The 22,373-nt window shown below is 34.4% G+C and overlaps 1 long non-coding RNA gene across 8 annotated transcripts in view; it reads right to left on the reverse strand.

Annotated features, from left to right (window-relative positions):
* LOC141507444 (uncharacterized) overlaps positions 1-22,373 on the reverse strand; it is a 106,420-nt gene that overhangs the window by 23,251 nt on the left and 60,796 nt on the right. For 6 of the 8 annotated variants that reach the window (XR_012474143.1, XR_012474141.1, XR_012474139.1 and 3 more), the window contains one exon: positions 5,008-5,123. The exons of the other annotated variants lie outside the window; for them this stretch is intronic. This is a non-coding gene — a long non-coding RNA (uncharacterized LOC141507444). The remainder of the gene's footprint in view (positions 1-5,007; positions 5,124-22,373) is intronic. 8 annotated transcript variants of the gene reach the window in all.

The following is a 22,373-nucleotide window of genomic DNA, read 5'->3' on the forward strand; positions in this document are numbered from 1 at the left end:
ATTTGACTCTTTATTTCCTGGAAGCTAAATCAAGAAAAGAAAATCATTGGGTTAAGTAGTATTTATTGTCTGACAAACAAAAGCATATAAATTCTTCTAATGAGACAAACCTTTTCCTGGAAATGAATTCAAACAGAAATTTGTTTTGTATGTTGTTATATAAGTAGCATAGAATACATAATATATAATCTTAAATTCTGGTTTTATAATAGATACAGAAATGCTGTTGGAATGGATGATCCTTATACTCTCATGATGTCATGATACTAAATTGTATCTCAAAGAAAACATTTCTGGGGGAGAGGTCTGAAGTAATATGACCCTTATACTTTACTGTCTGATGATCTAACTTAACAAAGGACTGAACTTGAAGAATGTAGAATGAATTAATGAAAAAGCCCCATCAGACTAACTTTATCAATTATCTACTGCCTTAAGCAAGCCTTTAGTCAGTATTAGGTCATAATCCAGTCTAATCATCTAGCATTTATTAATTGTCTATAGCATTATACAGGATTTTGTGAATCAAAGACAAAATTAAATTGGCTCTTTGCTCAAAGAAAAGAATACTTTTTAAGACATGGAATTAGAATTCAAGGATTCAAAGTCAAAAACATAATAGTTTTCTAGAAGTTTAGATTCTGTTATAAATGATTAACCCTATTTGCCTTGCAATTAATTAATTCTTTATTAATTAATAAATTCTATTATAAATGAATTATACTATTATGAAGATTGAGGAGAAATGATAATGAAACAACAGGAGGAAATAGAGAAGATTGTGTAAGGTGTCACCTAAAAAAACATAAAATAACAGAATCTCAGCTGTGGAAATAATTCTCAGGGCCACTGACTCAAAATTGTTCATGAGTTAGAAATCTCCTCTACACCCATAATAGTTAATTTATAAAATATTTTAAACCCTACATATGCTAAATTATTTGATTCTTAGAACCTTAAGGGAGGTATTTTATCACTACCATTTTACAGATGGTAAAATAGAAACAGAGAAGTTATGTGATTTGCTCCGGATCACACAGCTAGCATTTAAGGTGGGATGAAAAAACAGTTCTTCCTGACTCTATGTTTTGTGTTCTATCTGCTGTACCCCAAAGCTGGTCATTTGCTTGAAGACATCTGTGTGTGGGTCATCTGAGATAGCCCATTCCACTTTTGGCTTTCTATATTCTTCAAAAATTATAATCAGCTTTCTAGATTATCACAGGGCAACAATCGATTATAGTAACTTCTAAATGTTTAACCTCCTTTAACCTCAGTGTTAAGGCAGACCTTTATGAACAATGAAAAATCTACTATCTTTTTGTTATATGATAATCTGAACCAAGAGAAATTGTACTTCCTCAAGGATTTGTGGAGAAGACAGAAGGATCTAGTCTCTATGTAACAATCCATGATGATTAATGGAATGAATCTGTAGACAAGAAGCTTTTATAGTACCTAGTTAGGAGAAAAGAGGAATAGAAAACATTTATCCCCTTAGGCAAAGACACTCTTCAAGGAAAAGGAAAAGGAAATGACTTGAGATATCTCATAAGAGTACAAGGTTAGTCAGGCTTCCCTGGATGATCCTAAATAATTAAAGTCTTTTTCATCTGACTTGTAGAGAGATTGTATAATTATCATCTAAGGAAGAGTCTAGTTAAGAAAGAAGAGATTCATCATTAAAGGAGCACAGTGTGAGTGAAGAAGAAAAAGCTAGAAATCTGAGATAATTGCCTGCAGCACAGTATACCTGAGATCAGATACTGTTACAGAAACTTCATGGTTTTCAGCAAGTACAACACTGCCTTCTCTGAATGAAGACCAGAGGATGGGAGCAGGAATCACTGTAACCTTGATGCCCTTGAGAAATTTCATGAAGCCTTAAATACCAGAAAAAGGATTAGTATCGCACCAGCCCTCTGAGCACATCATGCAAACCAGAGCAGGTAAAGATTAGCTGCAGGAGCTCAGGTAAGGACTAATTAGTGACTGACTATAGTATCAAAATGTGTGGAAGTAGAGCCTGATTTTTTTCATGTACTAAAGAAATTTGCTAAATAAGAACAAATTTTTAATGTATTTGTTCTGAGTTCCAAATTCTCTCCCTTCCTCCCACCCTATTCCCATCATTGAGAGAAGTAAGTTACTTGGTGTAAATTAAAAATGTCTAGCCATAAAAACAATTACTACAGTAGTCATGTTGTAAAAGTAAACATAATCCCCACACACAAAGAAAGAGAAATAAAGTGAGAGAGAAAAATAAATATGCTTCAGGCTGTATTCAGACACTATCAGCTTTGTCTTGAGTAGAATCTGATCTTGGAACAAAGTTCTAAACCAGAAATCTCTGAAGATGGATAAATAAATAAAAAAGACATCAAATGTTATAAAAGAAACATTATGAGTCATGAGATGATGTTCATCCTCTGTTTTCAAAAAACTAATCACAACAACAGGTGATGTCTTAAATTGCACATGAATTGGATTCAAGTGAGGCAGAATTACACAAATTTTTCAAGTTCATTCTCTTCCGAAATCATCAAAGTCCAGTTGAAAGACAAAAGTCAAGACAACTGGCAATGGCCTAGGATGCAGTGAATGCCCTTGCCATCACTTTTACCTGAGCAAGCTCTAAGTACATCATAACATCTGCTTCAGCTGCCTCATGACTCTTGGATCAATTTGTTTTCATCTACTCATTCTAGTAAGGAAAGTGTTCATATTCCTATGATGGATATTTTCCTAACTCATTAAAAGCTGAAGCCTTTCTGGTTACTCTCAACTTGGTTTAACTGTCTGCTGAGATTGTTTCATTGGAGTGTGGCTGCTGCTGATATTGTAGTTTCTTGCACTCACCAATGAATTTAGTACCAAGTAGACAAAGAAGTGGATGAGCAATCCTGAAAAGGACTCACACTCAAGTTATTAGTCCTCCCTGAACACCCCCATACATCCCTAGAGGTATGCTCATAAGAAGATAGTTTCACAATTCTAATACCTCAGAAAGAAAATAAAATCACATGGCCACAAGAACTAGGAGACAACCTAAATGAAAAGAAGCAAGAGATAAAACTGAAGATTAAATTAAAACAAAGAATCTGAAGGAAAGAATTAGAAAGAAAATAAATCGGAGCCAAGATGGTGGTACAAAGCTAGCCTGATCCTGGACTCTTTCCCTACCAAAGATAAATGAAGTCTCTACTCTGACATTCACACTAAATACACCTTTAGAAAAAGAAAGGATTCAGGTAACTTCTCAACTGTAGATTTGTGGAGGATCTTCTGTGAAGGTCTATCTTTTTTTGGGGGGAAAGGGGAAGAAAAGTCCAGGAGGCAGGAGAGCAGAGAAAGCCAACAGGAGACTTTTAGCCACAATGCAATCCAGATCCTGACAGCTTAATAATAGCAGAGGTCCCACAGCCAGATAGCAAGCAAGCAGGGAGGATTCCAACCCTAAACAAGTCTAAATACAGAGAGCACCAGGGTAAAAGACAGGAAGGGGTCAGGAGCAATCCTCCATTAAGTGAGAACTGGACATAAAGGAGGAAATAATCCTCTGCAAAGGCAAGGCCTAGACTGCATAGGCAATATCTTGGCAAACAACAAGCCAGGAATAAGATTCCAGTCCCAGCAAAGTGAAAGCTTGGATCTGTACTCCATATACCCCAGGAACAGAACTACAAGATCAAAAATGAACAAAAAGATAAAAGAGCCCTCACCTTAGAAAAGTACTTCACAGATAAGATGACAGGAATGCCATGTCTGAAGAAGAAAGCTGTGAAAAGTAACTCATAGAAGTATCAAAACAGTCTATAAATTGGACTCAAATACAAAAGCTCATCAAAGAGCTTAAAAAAGAATTTAAAAAACAAAGAAGAGAGGAAGAATAAAATGGAAAAAAGAATTGAAAGTCATGCAGGAAAATTGTGACAAGATGACCAAAGAAATCAACTCCATAAAAAATGAAAATAACCAAATGGAAAAGGAAACACAGAAGATAATGGAAAAAAATAAAATCCTAAACATTAGAATTGAATAGTTAGAAACTAATTAATCTAAAAAAATTCCATCAAACAAAATTAAAAGATTGAAAATTTGAAAAAAATGTAATATAGCTTCTAGGGAAAATGAATGCCCTGGAAAACAGATCCAGCAGAGGTAATCTATGAATCATTGGACTACTAGAAAGCCTGAACCAACAAAAGAATCAGGAACACATCATGCAGGAAATTATAAGGGAAAACTGCCCCAATCTTCTAGAAAAAGATAACAATATAACAATTGAGAGAAGCCACAGAACCCCCCCCACCAGAAAGAGACCCCAGGATAAAAACTCCAAAGGCTGTAATAGTCAAATTCCAGAACCCTCAAATAAAAGAGAGAATATTGCAAGCAGCATAAAGAAAACAATTCAAATATAAAGGGAACATAATCAGACTAACACAGGACCTATCAGTCACAAGAACTGGAATAACATATTTTTGGAGAGCCAAGGATGGGGGATTAAAACCAAGAATGAACTACCTTGAAAATTCAATATATACACTGTCAGAGGTAAAGATGGATGTTCAATGAAATATAGGACTTCCAGAGTTTCCTGACACAAAGACCAGAACTGAACATAGAATTCAATCACCTAATACATGACTGAAGAGTTACATAAAAACAAAAGGTAAATGAAAAGGGGACTGAAAAAAAGCAAAAGTGTTTTTAAACAAATGTTGATCCCTAAAAGGGAAGATATAACACTTCTTATTCTTTAGGACTTTATTTCTCTAAGGAAAATGGGAGGGTAGAATATAATTGAAGAAAATGAACCTAAAGGATATGGGTATAATTGGGTCTTGCCTCTCAATTGAAGAGTTCCAAGATCAAAGGAGTGTTAACTTTAACTTAAATGTCTCATTATACTATGACTCACTTAAATCACAAGGTGCTTAGCACTATGTCTAATAAAAAGCATCATAAACTGTTGGGACCTAAGACAATGTCTTTATTACTTACAATCATTTGTATAGTTCTCTGTGAGATCCCCAGAGCCTGCCAGTGCTTAGATTTCTTCTTGATACTGTTAATTAGATCAGCATGCTGTACTTCACATTTCAAAGGCTTGAAGTACCCTGGGGGGGTGGGGGGGTGGTAAAGGGGAGAGAGAAAATAGACCTCAGTTCACTTAACAAGGTGTTAAGTACCAGGGGGGTTATGAAAGAAAATAGGCCTGGGGGGGGGGGGAGGTGTGACACAAACAGTTCAAGAAATGGTATAGCTTTGAATGATACTTTGGCTCATGAACAGGATTGTGGGTCCTTGAAAGATAATTGAAAAGAGAGTAAGGTAAAAATGATTTCAATTATAATTTGATGCAATTTGAGTCAATGCTGCTTAAATCAAGTAAAAAAATCTGTGATGATATCTTGATAACAATAGCAGCTTATCAAGCAAATAATTGAATTGTGATTGATGATACCTCATTAATAATACAATAGGATCAAGGAAAGAGACACAAAAATTTAATAATTTTAGAGGGAAAGAAGGAAGAATGTGAATACTGAGTAAATTACATTCAATAGATTTAGCACACTGAAGGAATAAAATACATTCTGATTTGGGATTAAAAAATCTAACAATCTTACAGGGAAGGGTGGGGTACTGGAAACCAGAAAGATAAGGGAAGAAGGGATTGATAAAAGGGAGGGAAGGTATAAGAGAATATAAACTGAAAGTTAAATTCCTAAAAGAAAAGTCAAAGAGGAAAGGTAGTAAGGACTAAAAGAAAAGGAAAGAGATAAATATAAATGGAGAAATGCAGTATGGAGGAAAATACAGAATTAGTCATCTTAATTGTAAATGTGAATGGGATGAACAGTCTCTCTAAAATGGAAATGGGTAGAAAATGGATTAAAAACCAGAATCAACAAAATGTTGTTTACAAGAAACACATTCTAAGTAAAGGGTTACACCCAGGGTACAGGTAAAAGGTTGGAGAAAAATATATTATGCCTCAGCAGAAGTAAAAAATCTGGGATAGTGATTTTAATAGAAGACAAAGTAAAAGCAAAAGTCAATCTCATTAAAAAGGATAATACATCATGATCAGGTTATATTTATACAGGCAGACAGGGATGATTCAATTAGGAAAACACTCAACATAATAAACATATCAATGAAATGATATCTCAATAGATTCTGAAAAAGCCTTTGATAAAAGACAGCATATATATCTAAAACACCAACAAATATTGTATTTAAGGGGAATAAATTCAGTGTATTTTCAGTAAATTCAGGGCTGAAAAAAAGATGCCTATTATCACCCTTATTATTCAATATAGTATTGGAAATACTAGCAGTAGCAATAAGAAAAGAAAAAGAAAATGAAGGAATCAGAATTACTAATGAGGAAGCAAAACTTTCACTCTTTGCAGATGATATGATGGTATACCTAGAGAACCTAAGAAAAGCATCTGAAAAACTCCTTAAAGAAATTCACAAATTCATCAAAGTACCAGGATATAAAATAAACCCAGCTTTACTATATAAATATATGAATAATGAAGCCCAAGAATAAGTGATAGAAAGAGAAATTCCATTTAAAATAACTTTAGTCAGCATTAAATACTTGGGAATCTACCTCCTAATACAAACCCAGAAACTGTATGAACACAATTGCAACACTCTCCTCACCCAAATAAAATCAGATTTAAATAACTGGAGATATGTCAAATGCTCATGGTAAGGTTGAGGTAATGTAATAAAAATGACAATTCTGCCCAAATTAAATTATTTATTCAGTGCCGTAACATTCAAACTACCAAAAAACTGCTTTATTGAGCTAGAAAAAATAGTAAGAAAATTCATCTGGAGTAACAAGACATAATGAGTGACACCATAGATAAATTAGTAGACCAAAAATACTCTATTTTCTCTCCTCCCTTGACCCCCCCCACACACACACACAGGGTAAGTAACCCTTTGTAATGTGAAGTACAGTATGTTGATCTAATTAACTGTAAGTACCAAGAAGAACTCTAAGTACTGGCAGGCTCTGGGGATCTCACAAAGAACAGTCCAAATGATTATAAGTAACAAAGACATTGTCTCAGGTCCTGGCAGTTTATGATGCCCTCATTATCCCTGTAAAATTGTTAGATTTTTAATCCCAAATCAGAATATACTTTATTCCTTAAATGTGCTAAATCGATTGAAAAGAATTTACTCAGTATTCACATTCTCCTTTCTTTCCTTTCAAAATTAATAAATTTTTGTGTCTCTTTCCTTGATACTATTGTATTATTAATGAGGTATCATCAATCACAATTCAATTATTTGATTGCTTGATAAGCTGCTATTGTTATCAAGATATCTTCAGTTCAAGGGAACTGAAGGATAAAATATAATGGAAGGTGGGCCTAGCTCTACCAGATCTAAGGCCTTACTTTAAAGCAGCAGTCATCAAAACTGTCTGGTACTGGTTAAGAAATAAAGTAGTACATCAGCAGATTAGGATAGGTTCAAAAGAAACTGCAATAAATGACTACATCAATCTACTATTTGACAAACCCAAACACATCAGCCTCCAGAATAACAATTTTGACAAAAATTGTTGTGAAAACTGAAAAATAGTATGGCAAAAATGAGACGTAGATCCACATGTCATATCCTATACTAAAATAAGGTCAAAATGCATACAGGATTTTTCTAATCTATGGGAAAAGGGATAAACTTATGACCAAACAAGAATAAGAGCACATTATAAACTGCAAGATGGATGATTTTTGATCATATTGAATTAAAATTTTTTGCACTTATAAAATCAATGCTTCCAAAATTAGAAGAAAAGCAGAAATCTGGAAAACAGTCTTCAAACCTGAGAGTTCTGATAAAGATTTCATTTCTAAAATAAAGAGAAAATTGCATCAAATTTATAAGGTCACAAGTCATTCCCCAGTTGATGAATGGTCAAAGGATATGAACATACAGTTTTCAATGGAGAAATTAAAGCTATATAATCATATGAAACAATGCTCCAAATCACTATTGATTAGAGAAATGCAAATTAAAACAACAATGAGGCATCATCTCACACCCATTAGATTAGGTCAAATGAGAAAAAAGGAAGTTGATCAGAGGTTTTGGGAAGATTGGTACATTGAAGCATTGCTGTTGGAATTGTGAACAGATCCAAACTTTCTGGAGAGTCCAAAGAGCAACAAAACTGTTGATAGCTTTGACCCAGCAATTGCAATTCTAGATCTATATCCTGAAGAAATTGTAAAAGATGGGAAAAGTCCTACATGTTCCAAAATATTCATAACAGCTCTTTTTGTAGTGGAAATGAATTATAAATTGAAGGAATGCCTATCAACTGGGGAATGGCTAAACAATTTATGGTACCTGAATACGGTGGATTATTATTCTATAAAAAATCATGAGTGATTGTACTATAGAGAAGCATAGAATGACTTGCGGGATATGATGCAGAGCAACGGAATAATGTACACATCAACAACACTGTGAAATGAACAACCTTGATGTAAGTAACTCTTCTTGACAGTACAGCTGTATTAGACTGGAAATGGACTTTATTATCCCCAACCAGAGGAAGAAAAACAAAACAAAACAAAACACAGAAAAAAAAAAAAGGAAAACCCCTACTGAATCTGATGAACACTTTCTACAAAGTATCTCTTATGTATCTCTTTACCAAAATCCTAATTCCTCATGCAAAAAATTACTAATTTGTAAATATGTTTAACAAAATATGTATGTATAATGCTAACCTGACTGTTCCATATGGGATGGAATGAAGAGTGGAGGGAAGTTTTGTAACTTGGAAATATTCATGTACAAATGGATGAAAATTAAAAATAAATTTTAAAAAATAGAAAAAAATAGAAAACTTCACTAAATAGATACCTAAAAACTGTAATGGAGGAAATAACTTAATTACAGTCATAAGAAAAAAGTCTTTGAACAAGGAAAAAAGATTTCAAAAAGAAAAAGCTAAAATGAATTTGCTATTATAAACAACTAACCAGGAAAACAGGATAAAGAGAGATAATTTTAGTAGATGGTGACAAGAAGGGATTGAGTCTTAGGCACTCTCTGATAAAATTCATAAGCTAAGGACTCTAACTAAACTTTCGAGAGACAGAACCCACTGATGGAACCAGTGAGGCAGTTCTTCTACTCAAGGTAACCTAGAAAAGAGCAGAAAGGCTCTGCTCCCAGGGTTGGAGGGGTGGCCCACCAGAGGGGTGGCCCACCAAAGCGAAAGAACTTCAGCCTCCCAGAGGCAGCCCCAGGGCACTGGGAGCCGTGGCTCACAGTAGCAGGGGAGTCTCCTGAGCTGCACCCCAGGGAGCACCGGGCACAAAGTAGGAGAACAGCCCTCAGGGTACACAGCAAGTAGCTTGGTCTTTCTACAGCCCAGATCCGGAAACAGAAGCAGTGGGAGCCTGTAAGCGGGAGCCTCCAGGGCATGTGCCCATTGAGCTGAGGGAGGGGCGTGAAGAGAGACTGCAGAGCTCTATCCTCTGCCCCTGGAACAGGACTCTGGGGCTCTGACCACATTCAGATCCTGATAGCAGTCTAGCCCCCCCCATAGAACAGCAGCCCCCCCAGCTCAGCCCTGTGGCAGAGGGAGGTGCTTATGGTCATTCACAGACCAGGAGGGAGATCAGAGCCTCACAAACTGAGACCCTTGTGGGAGTGTCCCAAAAGATCAAGAAGCACCCCAAAACCAGGCTCAGGCTGGGAAAATGAGCAAGCAGAGAAACAAGAGAAAGACCATTGAGAAATATTTTGCAAATGAGCCCAAGAAGGATCAAAACACTCAGTCTGAAGATGAGGAAGCACAAGCTCCTGCATCTAAAGACTCCAAGAAAAACAGAAATTGGGCTCAGGCTATGACAGAGCTCAAATAAGACTTTGAAAATCAAATGAGTGAGTTGGAAGAAAAACTGGGAAAAGAAAGGAGAGAGATGCAGGAAAAGCATGAAAATGAAGTCAGCAGCTTAGTCAAGGAAATGCAAAAAAATGCTGAAGAAAATAGCATGCTAAAAACCAGCTTAGGTCAAATGGATAAAACAGTTCAAAAAGTTATTGGGGAGAAGAATGCCTTAAAAAGCAAAATTGGCCAGAGGGAAAAAGAGATAAAAAACTCTCTGAGTTGAGCAAATCCTTCAGACAAAGAATAGAATTCAGGAAGACTGATGAATTTACCAGAAATCAGGAATCAATACTTCAAAACCAAAAAAATGAAAAATTAGAAGAAAATGTGAAATATCTCATTGAAAAAACAACTGATATGGAAAACAGACTTAGGAAATATAATTTAAAAATTATTGGAATACCTGAAATCATGATCAGGAAAAGAGCCTTGACATCATTTTCAAAGAATTACTACAGGAAAATTGCCCTGATATTCTAGAAGCAGAGGGCAAAATAGAAATGGAGAGAATCCACCGATCCCGCCCCCCTCCGAGAAAGAGATCCCAAAAAACCAACCCCTAGGAATATTATAGCCAAGTTCCAGAACTCACAAGTCAAAGAGAAAATATTACAAGCAGCCAGAAGGACACAGTTCAGCTATCATGGAGCTGCAGTCAGGATCACACAGGACTTAGCAACAACTACATCGGAATCTCGTAGGGCTTGGAATATAATATACTGGAAGGCAAAAGAGCAGAGAATGCAGCCAAGAATCAACTACCCAGCAAGGCTGAATGTCCTCTTCCAGGGAAAAAGATGGACTTTCAATGAACCAGGGGAATTTCAAATGTTCCTTTTGGAATGGCCAGAGCTGAACAGAAGGTTTGATCTTCAGATACAGGACTCAGGTGAAGCATGGAGATTGGAGGAGAGGGGGAAAATATGTGGGACTTAATGATGATGAACTGCATATATTCCTGCATAGAAAAATGACATTGATAATACTCATATGAACCTTCTCAGTTAATAGAGCAGGTAGAGGGAGCTTTTATAGTTGAAGCACAGGAGAAAGCTGAATTCAAACATAAAATATGGTGTAAAAATGGAGTCAATAGAAAAAGAAGGGAAATGTAATGGGAGAAAGAAAAAGGAGAGGGGGAATAGGCCATGATATTTCATATAATAAGATTTTTTTAAATTACAATGAGCTATTGCAATGATATGGAAGGGGGGAGGTGAGGGGAAATGAGGGAACCTTTGCTCTCATCAGAGGTGGCTAGGAGAGGAAACAGCATATATACTCAATGGGGTATAGGCAACTGGAATAAGAGGGAGGGGGGAGCAGGGGGAAGGGGTGGGGATGTGAATAAAGGAGGAGAGGATGGACCATGGGGGAAGAGTGGTCAGATATAACACATTTTCTTTTTTACTTCTTGCAAGGGGCTGGGATTGGAAGGCCTGTCCAGGACCATAGGGCCAGGTGGATTCTGGGCCTAAGGGGTAGTATGGGGGCTCAGGGCTTCTTGGCCCCAGGACCAGGGATCTGTCTACTGCGCCACTCAGCAACCCTACAGCAGAGTCAGAGTGAAAGCAGAGAGAAAATATAGTACATGGTAGTGGAGAAATAAGAAAGGAGGGAGCTGTGATCAGCAACGGCAACATTCGAAAAATATGTAAGCAACTTTTGTGATGGACTTACCATAAAGAATGCGATCCACCCATGACAGAGTTGTTGGTGTTGGAACAAAGACTCAAACACATTTTTTATTATCATTATTTGGGAGAGGGTGCAGGGCAAATGGGGCTGGGTGGCCTGCCTGGGGCCACATAGCAGGGTGATCTTTGGTTGTCTGAGGCCGGATTTGGACCCGGGTGCTCCTGGCTCAAGGGCCAAAGCTCTGTCTGCCACCTAGCCACCCCTACTATTATTACTATTTTATTTTATTTTGGGTCTTTTTTCCCCTTTTTTTAGGTTTTTGCAGGGCAGTGGGGATCAGGTGGTTGCATGTCACACGGCTGGATGATTGTTGGGTCTATGGGGCTGGATGTGGGCATGGATGCTCATGGCTCCAGGGCTGGTGCTTCATCCATTGTGCCACCTGGCCATACCTACAATTATTACTATTATTTTTTTTAATTTTAATTTCTTTTTCTCTCCCCTTTACTTTATTGCCCAAGCAAGTCTATATTCATGGGGGGAGGGGTATTTTGCTTACTCTTAAACATGAATATTTTATCAATGTAAAAAAAAAGTTGTACAAAATGAGAATTAAAAAATAAAATTAAATTAGAAAGGAAAAAAAAGAGAGAGAATTTTAAAACTGTAGGACTCTCAAGAAACCATGATCAAACAACAATTCCAGGTTAGTTCATTTGAATCAATCAAACAAAAACTGTTCAGATCTATTAGAACCAATGAGTAAAATGAAAATAGAAAGAATATGCCAGTGATCTAATGAAACAACAAAATGAAAATTCCCAGAAGCGCTATTGCCAAATTTCGGTGCTCCTAGTTTAAAAAAAAAATAATGCTGCAAATATGCAGAAAGGAAAAGTCATCACTATAAAAGAAATAAATCTTGTAATACAACATTTCAAAAGGAAAACAAAAATAAATAGGGGTTTGTTTTCACTTATCCACTGAGAAAAAATGAACTTTTAATAGAACAAAATATTTTAAAGCATAATTAATTGAAATATAACATCTATAGAAAGTTTGAAATAAAACAAGAATGATGACAAACCTAGAAAGGTAAATGCATTTGCACAATAAGAAAGGAATAACTAGGAAAGAAAAAGATTAGTGTCCCTTCAGAACTTGGATGATTTCAAGGGTCATAGAAGAAATTAAATATGACAAATAAAGTACATGGAATGGTATTTATGTTCTTCAAAGGAAAAAGAAAAGAGAAAAGGGATATTCAAAGGAAATAAAAAAGGAAGAGTAATGACATTTACTTTTTGTTTTCATTGTAATGCTCAGGAAGAATATACAGTTTATCCCTTCCTCATCACAACTTCTCCATGGTGTTTTAGATGAAATTGCAGATCTGCATTAGAAATTCAATGATAAGTTTTGAGGAGTCTTGGGATAACTATACAAAGGTGGAAGGGGAATATGAATTCATTTATTCTCTAAATGAGACAATGGGCAACTGAATGTATCTGCTTTGCTATAAATTTGGTGAAGAATACATAACATTCAATAGAGAAATAAGCAAGAATAGGGATAAGGGAGGCATTTAAAAATTATTTAAATATTTGTCTTAGCAATGTGGTGATTTAAAAATATTTGGTGTCCTCTTTAAGTCCTGTGCACTTAAAACCATCTTTTTTCCAATAACTATAGAAGAAAAACAATATACATATAAAAGTTTTGGTACCAAGATGATTTAGTATATTTTAATATTCTTCTTTGCTTAAAGGCAATACTAATCCACAGCCATCATGGTTATTAAAATAATTTTGAGGTAACAGTTTAAATAAATTTTTACCGTTTTTATTAATCTCTCTTTCCCTTTAATCATAAATAAGGAATTTAAAAAATTAGGTCTGAAAACTTAGCTGAACATTCTTGAAATACAAATTCCCATATTGCCAAAGTCCAAAATGATATATCTCTTTCTACATTATAAGGCCGTTTTTCTGTGAGGATAGAAGTGTTGTACTTCATCTTAATTCTTTTAGTCTGATAGTTTATCATGACTTTGATCAGAGTTCTAAAGTCTTCAAAAGTTTTTTTTTTTATCAGATTTATATCTTTGGATGAATTCTCCTTCTAGTTTTTACTGTTCTTTATGTTACAATAATATTCCATTACTTCACATACCACAATATGTTTAGCCATTAAACAACAGAACGATATTGTCTTAATTTCCAGTTCAAGAATATCATGGGGAAAAAGTGCCATATATTTTCATATATGTATGTATATATATATATATATATATATATATATATACACACACATATATATATATAATGTATATATATATAATTTATTTCAGTTTGAGAACTACTGGGAAAACAGGAATATTGTCTCATTATTGTTATTTTCTTTAGTTAAATTCCTATTGCATCTAAAATTTTTCTTTGATCCACTAATTCTATAAAATCATTAGTCTCCAATTATTTTTTTTGTAAGGCCCAAAACATTGATCTAAGTCTTTTAAAATATAATCTTTTCTCTAAGAACTATTTTTGATTGCATCCTCAGCTATTTTGTATGCTGTCTTTATCTTTTTTTTTTTTAGTTTTTTTGCAAGGCAATGGGGTTAAGTGGCTTGCCCAAGGCCACAGGGCTAGGTAATTATTAAGTATCTGAGGACGGATTTGAACTCAGGTACTCCTGACTACAGGGCCTGTGCTCTATCCACTGCACCACCTAGCCACCCCCTGTCTCCAATTATTTTTAAAAATTTCTTTAATAGTATCTTGTTGAATATAATTTTATTTTATTGCCAACAGCAAAAGATGAATTTATTATTTCTGCTTTTATACATTTTTGGTGAGGTCTTCATATCCTAAAACCTGCTCAATTTTTATAGCAATTCCACAGATAGAAGAGAAATCTGGAACTTTATTTTTATTCTCATTCTAGTAATCACAAGAGATCTATCATCGATATTTTTCTTAAGTTTTATTAAAGACCTTAATTTTTTGTAAATTTTAGTTAGAGTGAACTAACCAAATGGAATAGAAATTTTATGTTAAGATCATTACTATTCTTCCCCAATTGGCAAATGGTCAAAGGATATGCAAAGGCAATTTACAGATGAGTAGATCAAAGCAATCTATAGTCATATGAAAAATTTCTCTTAATCATTACTTATTAAAGAAATACAAATTAAAGCATCTCTGAGGTATCACTTCACACCTCTCAGACTGGCCAATATGACCAAAAAGGATAATGATCATTGTTGGAAGGGATGTGGGAAATCTGGGACACTATTCCATTGTTGGTGGAGCTGTGAACTCATCCCCTTCTGGAGAGCTATTTGGAACTACACCCAAATGGCAACAAAAATGTGTATACCCTTTGACCCAGCAATACCACTACTGGGTCTATATCTTAAAGAGATGAAGAAAAAGGTTAAAAACAACTCTTGTACAAAAATATTCATAACAACCTTGTTTGTGCTGGAAAAGAATTGGAAATCAAGGAGAATGTCCTTCAATTGGGGAATGGCTTAGCAAACTGTTATATGTATGTCACAGGACACTATTGTTCTATTAGAAACCAGGAGGAATGGCCATTCAGGGAAGCCTGAAGGGATTTGCATGAACTGATGCTGAGTGAGATGAGTAGAACCAGAAAAACACTGTACACCCTAACAGCAACATGGGGGCAATGGTCAACCTTGATGGACTCACTCATTCCATCAGTGCACCAATCAGGGACAATTTGGGACTCTCTGTAATGGAGAATACTATCTGTATCCAGACAAACAACTCTGGAATTTGAACAAAGACCAAGGACTATTACATTTAATTTAGGAAAAGAAACTGATATCTTATTTTCTGATCTTCTCTTATACTTTATGTTTCTTCATTAAGGATATGATTTCTCTCTCAACACATTCAATTTGGATCAATGTATACCATGGAAACAATGAAAAGACTGACAAATTGCCTTCCGTGGGGTGGGTGGGGGGGAAGTAAGATTAGGGGGAAAATTGTAAAACTCAAAATAAATCAAATCTTTAAAAAAAAAGATCACTACTATTCCTCCCTATAATATGATCAAATTTTGCATTAGGTTTTCAGTTATTATGCTAAATACATACATATATATTAAACATTGTAAATTGATCCATTATCTGTGGTGACTTTAAGCATAATGTAATTTCCCTGTGTAATTCCTTAAATAGAGATTCTGGGCTCTACAACCCTGCTTTCTAGTCAAAAGGTACAATAAGAGGGTCAGAGGGTACTGATGAGATGTGAGTACAAGGCAGATTCACTCTTTCAAAAATATTTATTTTTAAAAATATATGTAAAGATAATTTTCAACTCTCATTTTTGCAAAGTTTTTCTCACTCCCATATTTCTCTCCCTTCTCCTAAAATATGAAATAATCTGATATAGTTTATACATGTACAATCATGTTACACTTTCACATTAGTCATACTATGAAGGAGGAATCAGAAGAAATGAGAAGGAAAAAATGAAATTCAAATCTTAAAATCGTGAAAATAGTTTACTTTGCTCTACATTCAGATTTTATAGTTCTTTGGATGTTTTCCCTGCAAACAATATTTTTGAAAGACTGAATCTGCCTTGTACTCACATTGCTTAAGGATGGTTTTATAAGTAGGAATGTTTCAAATCCTTCTTTCAAAATGGCAATGTTCATTAATGATAATATTCAGATTTTCAGGGTTTAACAACTTAGGTTGCATCCTGAGATCTTTTTATCTTTGGAACATTACATTCCCTCCTGCAGCTTCTGGTAGGTAGAGTATGACAATGTTCTTGTATTATTTTTTGCATTACTAGACTGAGAGATCTCTAGTCTGTAAGGTGTCTCTTCTTATATTGTCTTTGATATCAGTATGTTTTTTAATTTATTTTATTTTGTTTTATTTATGGCAATGGGCTTAAATGACTTGCCCAAGGTCACACAGCTACACAATTATTAAGTGTCTGAGGCCAGTTTGAACTCAGGTACTCCTGACTCCAGGGCTGGTACTCTATCCACTGCGCCAGCTAGCTTGCCCTAGCTTCTCCTCTTCAGGATTGATTTTTACTCATTTCCAATTGATAAATGGTCAAAGGATATGAACAGACAATTTTCAAATGAAGAAATTAAAGCTATATATAATCATATGAAAAAATGTTCCAAGCCATTATTGATTAGAGAAATGCAATTAAAACAACAATGCAGTATCATCTTACATCTATCAGATTGGCCAAGATGAGAAAAAGGGAAAATGATCAATGTTGGAGAGGTTGTGGGAGGACTGGGACATTAATGCATTGCTGGTGGAGGGGTGAATGGATCCAACCATTCTGAAGAGCCATATGGAACTATGCCCAAAGAGCAATAAAACTGTTTTATATCCTTTGACCCAGCAATTGCAATTTTAGGTCTATATCCAGAAGAAATTATAGAAAAAGGGGAAATGTCCTACATGTTCCAAAATATTCATAGTGGCCCTTTTTGTAGTGGTAACAAACTGGAAATTTAGGGGATGCCCATCAATTGGGGGGCTAAACAAGTTATGGTACATGAATAGTATGGAATACTATTGTTCTATAAGAAACCATAAATGGTCAGACTCTAGAGAAGCATGGAATGACTTACAGGATCTGATACTGAGTGAAGGGAGTAGAACCAAGAGAACAATGTACACAACAACATCATTGTGAGATCAACAACCTTGATGGAAGTAACTCCTCTCAAGAGTCCAGAGAGCCAGGACAACTGTATTAGACTGGCTATGAACAATATTATCACCATGCAGAGGAAAAAAAACCAAAACAAACCATAACACACACACACACACACACACACACACACACACACACACACACACAAACACAGAGAGAGAGAGAGAGAGAGAGAGACGCAAACCTACCCTTCAGACTCTGATGAATATTTTATAAAAATTATCTCTTTTATATCTTTTCCCTTAATCCCAATTCCTCATACCAAAAATTACTAATCTGTAAATATGTGTATCAAAATGTGTATGTGCAATTTCAACCTATTTACTGCTGAAGGGAGGGGGTGGGAAAGGAGAATGGAAGGAAATTTTGTAACTTAGAAATATATGTGCATATCGATTAAAATAAATAAATAATTTAAAAAAACAGGTTGACCTTCTGTGCATTTGTATTCCAATTTGTTTTCTTTGTTTTTTTGAGATTTCTTATTAAGTTACTATGGTCTACCATTTCTGCTGTGTATAATATTAATATGTATTTGAAAAGATAATTCTGAGAATGGGACCTAGCCTTCACTAAATTGCAAAATGAGGTTATGATGCATGAAAAATATAGAAACTTAGTAACTAGGATTATCCAGAAGCTCCTCCAAAAGCAACCAATATTAATGATTATTATACAACTGGACCAATAAAATCTTGAGGACAACATCCCTAGTCATTTGGGAAAGGAATTAGTTTAACCTTCCTGGAAATGAGTGAGAGAAAAAATAGTTAATACTGATCCTGTCACCATTATACTGGTAATAATTGGGTTCGATGAAATGTGTTCATTCCAGGCTGGATCACTAAATGTTCTGAGGTCTTTTTAAATTGAGATTTTATTGACCTCAAACCTCTAAGATAATATTAGATGGGGATTTCTATAGAGAATAAAAACTTTTTTTCTTTTTCTTTTCTTATTTTTAAAATTTTATTTTATTTTTTATTCACATATAAAGATAGTTTTCAACCTTCATTTTCTGTAATAATTTGAGTTTCACATTTTTCTACTTCCCTCCCTTCCTCCCCCCCCACCTATGACAACAAGTAATCTGATATAGGTGATATATGTATAGTTAAGTTGGATATATTTCCTTTAGTCATGTTGTAAAAGAAGTATTAGATCAAAATAGAAAAACCATCAGAAGGGAAAAAATGAAAATGAAATTTAAAAAATTAAAAATAGTGTGCTTTAATCTTTATTCAGATTCCATAATTCTTTCTCTGAATGTGGATGACATTTTTGTTCATGAGTATTTTAGAATTACTTTTGATCATTGTACTGCTAAGAATTGTCTACCATAGTTGATTATTGCACAATGTTGCTATTAATGTGTACAAAGTATCCTTAGTTTTGTTCATTTCACTAAGCATCAATTCACATAAGTCTTTCCAGGTTTTTCTGAAATTTACCTTTTCATGATTTCTTATAAATAATGATATTTCATAGCATTTGTAAAGCACAATTTGTTCAGCCTTTCCTCACTTGATGGGTATCCTCTTAATTTCAAATTCTTTGCCACTACAAAAAAAAAAACCTGATATAAATTTTTTTATATATCTGGGTCTTTTCCCTTTTTATGATCTCTTTAGGATACAGACCTAGTAGGGGTATTGCTGCATTAAAGTTTTATAGCATTTTTGTGTATAAGAAGAAGAGTATTTAAAGGAGTGAAAGAGAAATGAGTTTAGCCTCGCAGCAAGAAGTGAATGTTAGGAGAGATGGGAGTAAAAAGATTGGAATCAGAGCTAGTCATTCCAAGAACAGAGAAGTGGGGAAATTATTTGACTTTAGCCCTTGAAGGAACCCTAAAAAGAAAATAATACTGTGAGAAATAGTAATGTATTGCTATGGTGACCTGGTTAGTAACGACAGTGGCATGAATTAATGGAAGGAAAGTGTGGTGGATCTAAGGATGTCTCATTACTAGGCTTTCACTTCATATCCCCTATGGTTTATCTGCTTGTACTCAACTGCCCCACCTTTGGGGGCAATGTATTGTAAATTCATTTTGGTCAATTGAGATTCAGGAAAGCATTACAATTTTAACCATAAAAAAGTATAAAGTGTGAGTTAAAGGTATGAAACTTGAAGTTTCTTTTTTTCTTAGTTTCTTTTCTTGATTTCCATCACTTTTTAACACACTTATAGCTCAAAATTTTAATGTCACAAACTCTATGACATTGGAATAACTTGGTGATTATTTAAAAAGAAATGTGTGACAGCGCTATTGAAAGTAATTTTTATATCCTACCAATTGAAATTTAAATTACTCTGTTGTCTTTTGAATTGCTGTGGTTAAGCATTTCTATAATAAACTCTTCAAATGAGGGTATATTACTGAGCCATAGATTTGCCTTGTGTTTAAACCTGGAATATAATATCTTAGATAAGGACAAAAATTTCTAATCTTTTGCTCAATTGATTTAACTTGAATAATTTAAAAATCATAATGATTTAGATTGTTTACATATAAACCAATATTTTTTAATCTGATACACTTTTGTGTTTGTAACTGTGTTTTGACTTTGGTAAGTGAAACAATATTACAAAAATGATTTAGTACATTGATAACTTGCCAAATATTAATGTTTAGAAAGAGTCACTGGGCATTTGGAATAATTTTTCCAACAAAAATTGCATAAGGATTTTTAATTTCCATTGTGTTTATATTCCTTCTAACTACATTTACAAAATTGATCAAATGATTTTAGGCTATCAAAGTATATGGTATTCCTGTTTATTTTCTTCTGTATTATTGTACTGAAAGCATTAGATAAAGTATTAAGGAATACAGAATGAAATATTTCATTATTCATTTATAATTTTTTGTTATGTGTGTATACGTGTGCTTCAGTGTTTGTTCCATCATGTCAGAAATTATTGCTTTCAAACTACTGACTTCAACATAGAAAGCAATTACTGGACCAAAGGTGAACATCCATATTTTGCAGTAGTGTTTTTATTGTCATTTCTGTCTCTTGCCAAATGAATGTGTTAGTTGTGCAGTGTCATTTGTATTATAAAAGCTCTTGTGATGATTATTTTGGAATCTGAAAATTATCTTTTTTACAGTGCTATCTTTGAAACCAATCTAAGGAATGAACTGCCAACACAACTGCAACCAGTGAAAATTAGCTTGATGATACCCAGTTAATAATTCTCTTCATTGTTTACTCCCTGTAAACCTAAACTACCTTTGAAACATCTGATTATTGTCAGAAGTTTTGAGTTGACTATTGCACTTGAGAAAATAAGACCATCACCCCCACCCCACTTTAAAAAATGTAGTAGTCTCAAGCTCAGAAAATTAAATAAAAAAATTAAGTAATATGATTTTTGTTGCATTAAAATACCTTCTTGTTTGTTCTGCTATTCTATTATTAATTCTTTAAGAACTGTAGATTACCATTAAATAATTTAAAGTCAAGCATGGACTAGAAGAAATGAATTTTGATAAGGCAATCCAAAATTAGGTACTGGTCTAGGGGAAAAAAAAGAAATATATGAGGACAAGGAGTGCACTGACATCTAATCCAGATAGTGTCAGAGTCCTTAAAAATGAAAATAAAAATGATTTCTAAAACACTGTTCAATTCACTTCAACAAATACTTATTAAGCAATGACTGTGAAAAGCACTTTACTAGTCACTGGGGAATACAAACACAAAAACTAGAGACATTATGCCCAAGATAATTAAAATATGAGTTAACTTCACCTATTTGACAAGGTGGATACACAAATTACATTCTAAATTATTTAAAACAGTTTCAGAGACCTGTCTGAATTCAGAGATGTTAAGTGATCTACTCAAAATCACATAAAAAACAGGATTTGAATCCACAGATTCCCAGACAGCAAACCTAGCCTCCTATCTACTATTCTATCCTGCCTCAGATACAGCTTTAAAGTCATACATCAAGAACTTTCTTACCTCCTTCACCTCAAAATATTTCTATATTTTCTTTCTTTCCTCTAGTCGCTAACTTGTGATTTTCTTCTTGGCAATGATATTCTCTGGTCCTTAATGTAATCTTTTTTTTTTTCTTTTGTAAGGCAAACGGGATTAAGTGGCTTGCCCAAGGCCACACAGCTAGGGAATTATTAAGTGTCTGAGGCCGGATTTGAACACAGTTACTCCTGACTCCAGGGCCGGTACTTTATCCACTACGCCACCTAGCCGCCCCCTTAATGTAATCTTGATGGCAAATCTTTCCATAGTCATCTAGGAATTTTCTCCATCAAGCATTTCTTTTCCTTGTCTTTAATTTCTCCCTCCCTCCTGACTCCTTCCCAATATTTATCCTACTTACTGTCCTACTGATTCCTTGCAATAAACATAATAAGATTCTCCTCTCTCATTTTAAGTTTCCTTTGAACCTGTAGTCTCCTGTCTCCTTCCTTTGATGGAGATACTCTTCTAATACTCTTCTTATATTCTTTCCCCAATTACCTCAAAATTATTTAATTTAGAAGTATTTTTCTTAATGCTCACCATGCTGAACTTGTCTATTTGATACTGCAGGAGAATTCAGTATTATTAGCCACCACTTATTTCTGAGTATATTCTTTTCTTCAAACTTCCATAACATTTTTCTCTATTTGTTCTATACCTACCTTTCTAATTGCTTCTTCTTGGTTTTTTTAATTTGTTCATCACTAAGAGGATATCTATATGATCTTATTTTAAAGCAGACTCATTTGACAAAGGTTAATGCTTTATCTGAGTGTTAATCTTGACTCAGGCATCAGCTATGTGACCATGATAAACTTTCTGTGTCTCAGTTGCCTCACAATGACAAATTACAATTCCAGAGAATCAAAAATGAAGCATGCTAACTTCTTCATGAAAGGCTATTGATGATTTTTAAATTCAGAGTGAGACAAATCTATTTTTGTTCCTGGTTTGTATTGGAATTTGGTAGGTATATTGTTGTGAGTAGTTTCTTTTTCCTTTCCTTTTAAATCAATTAAGGGTGAGGAAGATATTAAGAAAAGAAATGTTTAC

This window comes from Macrotis lagotis, chromosome 1 (assembly GCF_037893015.1).
Source record: "Macrotis lagotis isolate mMagLag1 chromosome 1, bilby.v1.9.chrom.fasta, whole genome shotgun sequence".
NCBI classification, from domain to species: domain Eukaryota; kingdom Metazoa; phylum Chordata; class Mammalia; order Peramelemorphia; family Peramelidae; genus Macrotis; species Macrotis lagotis.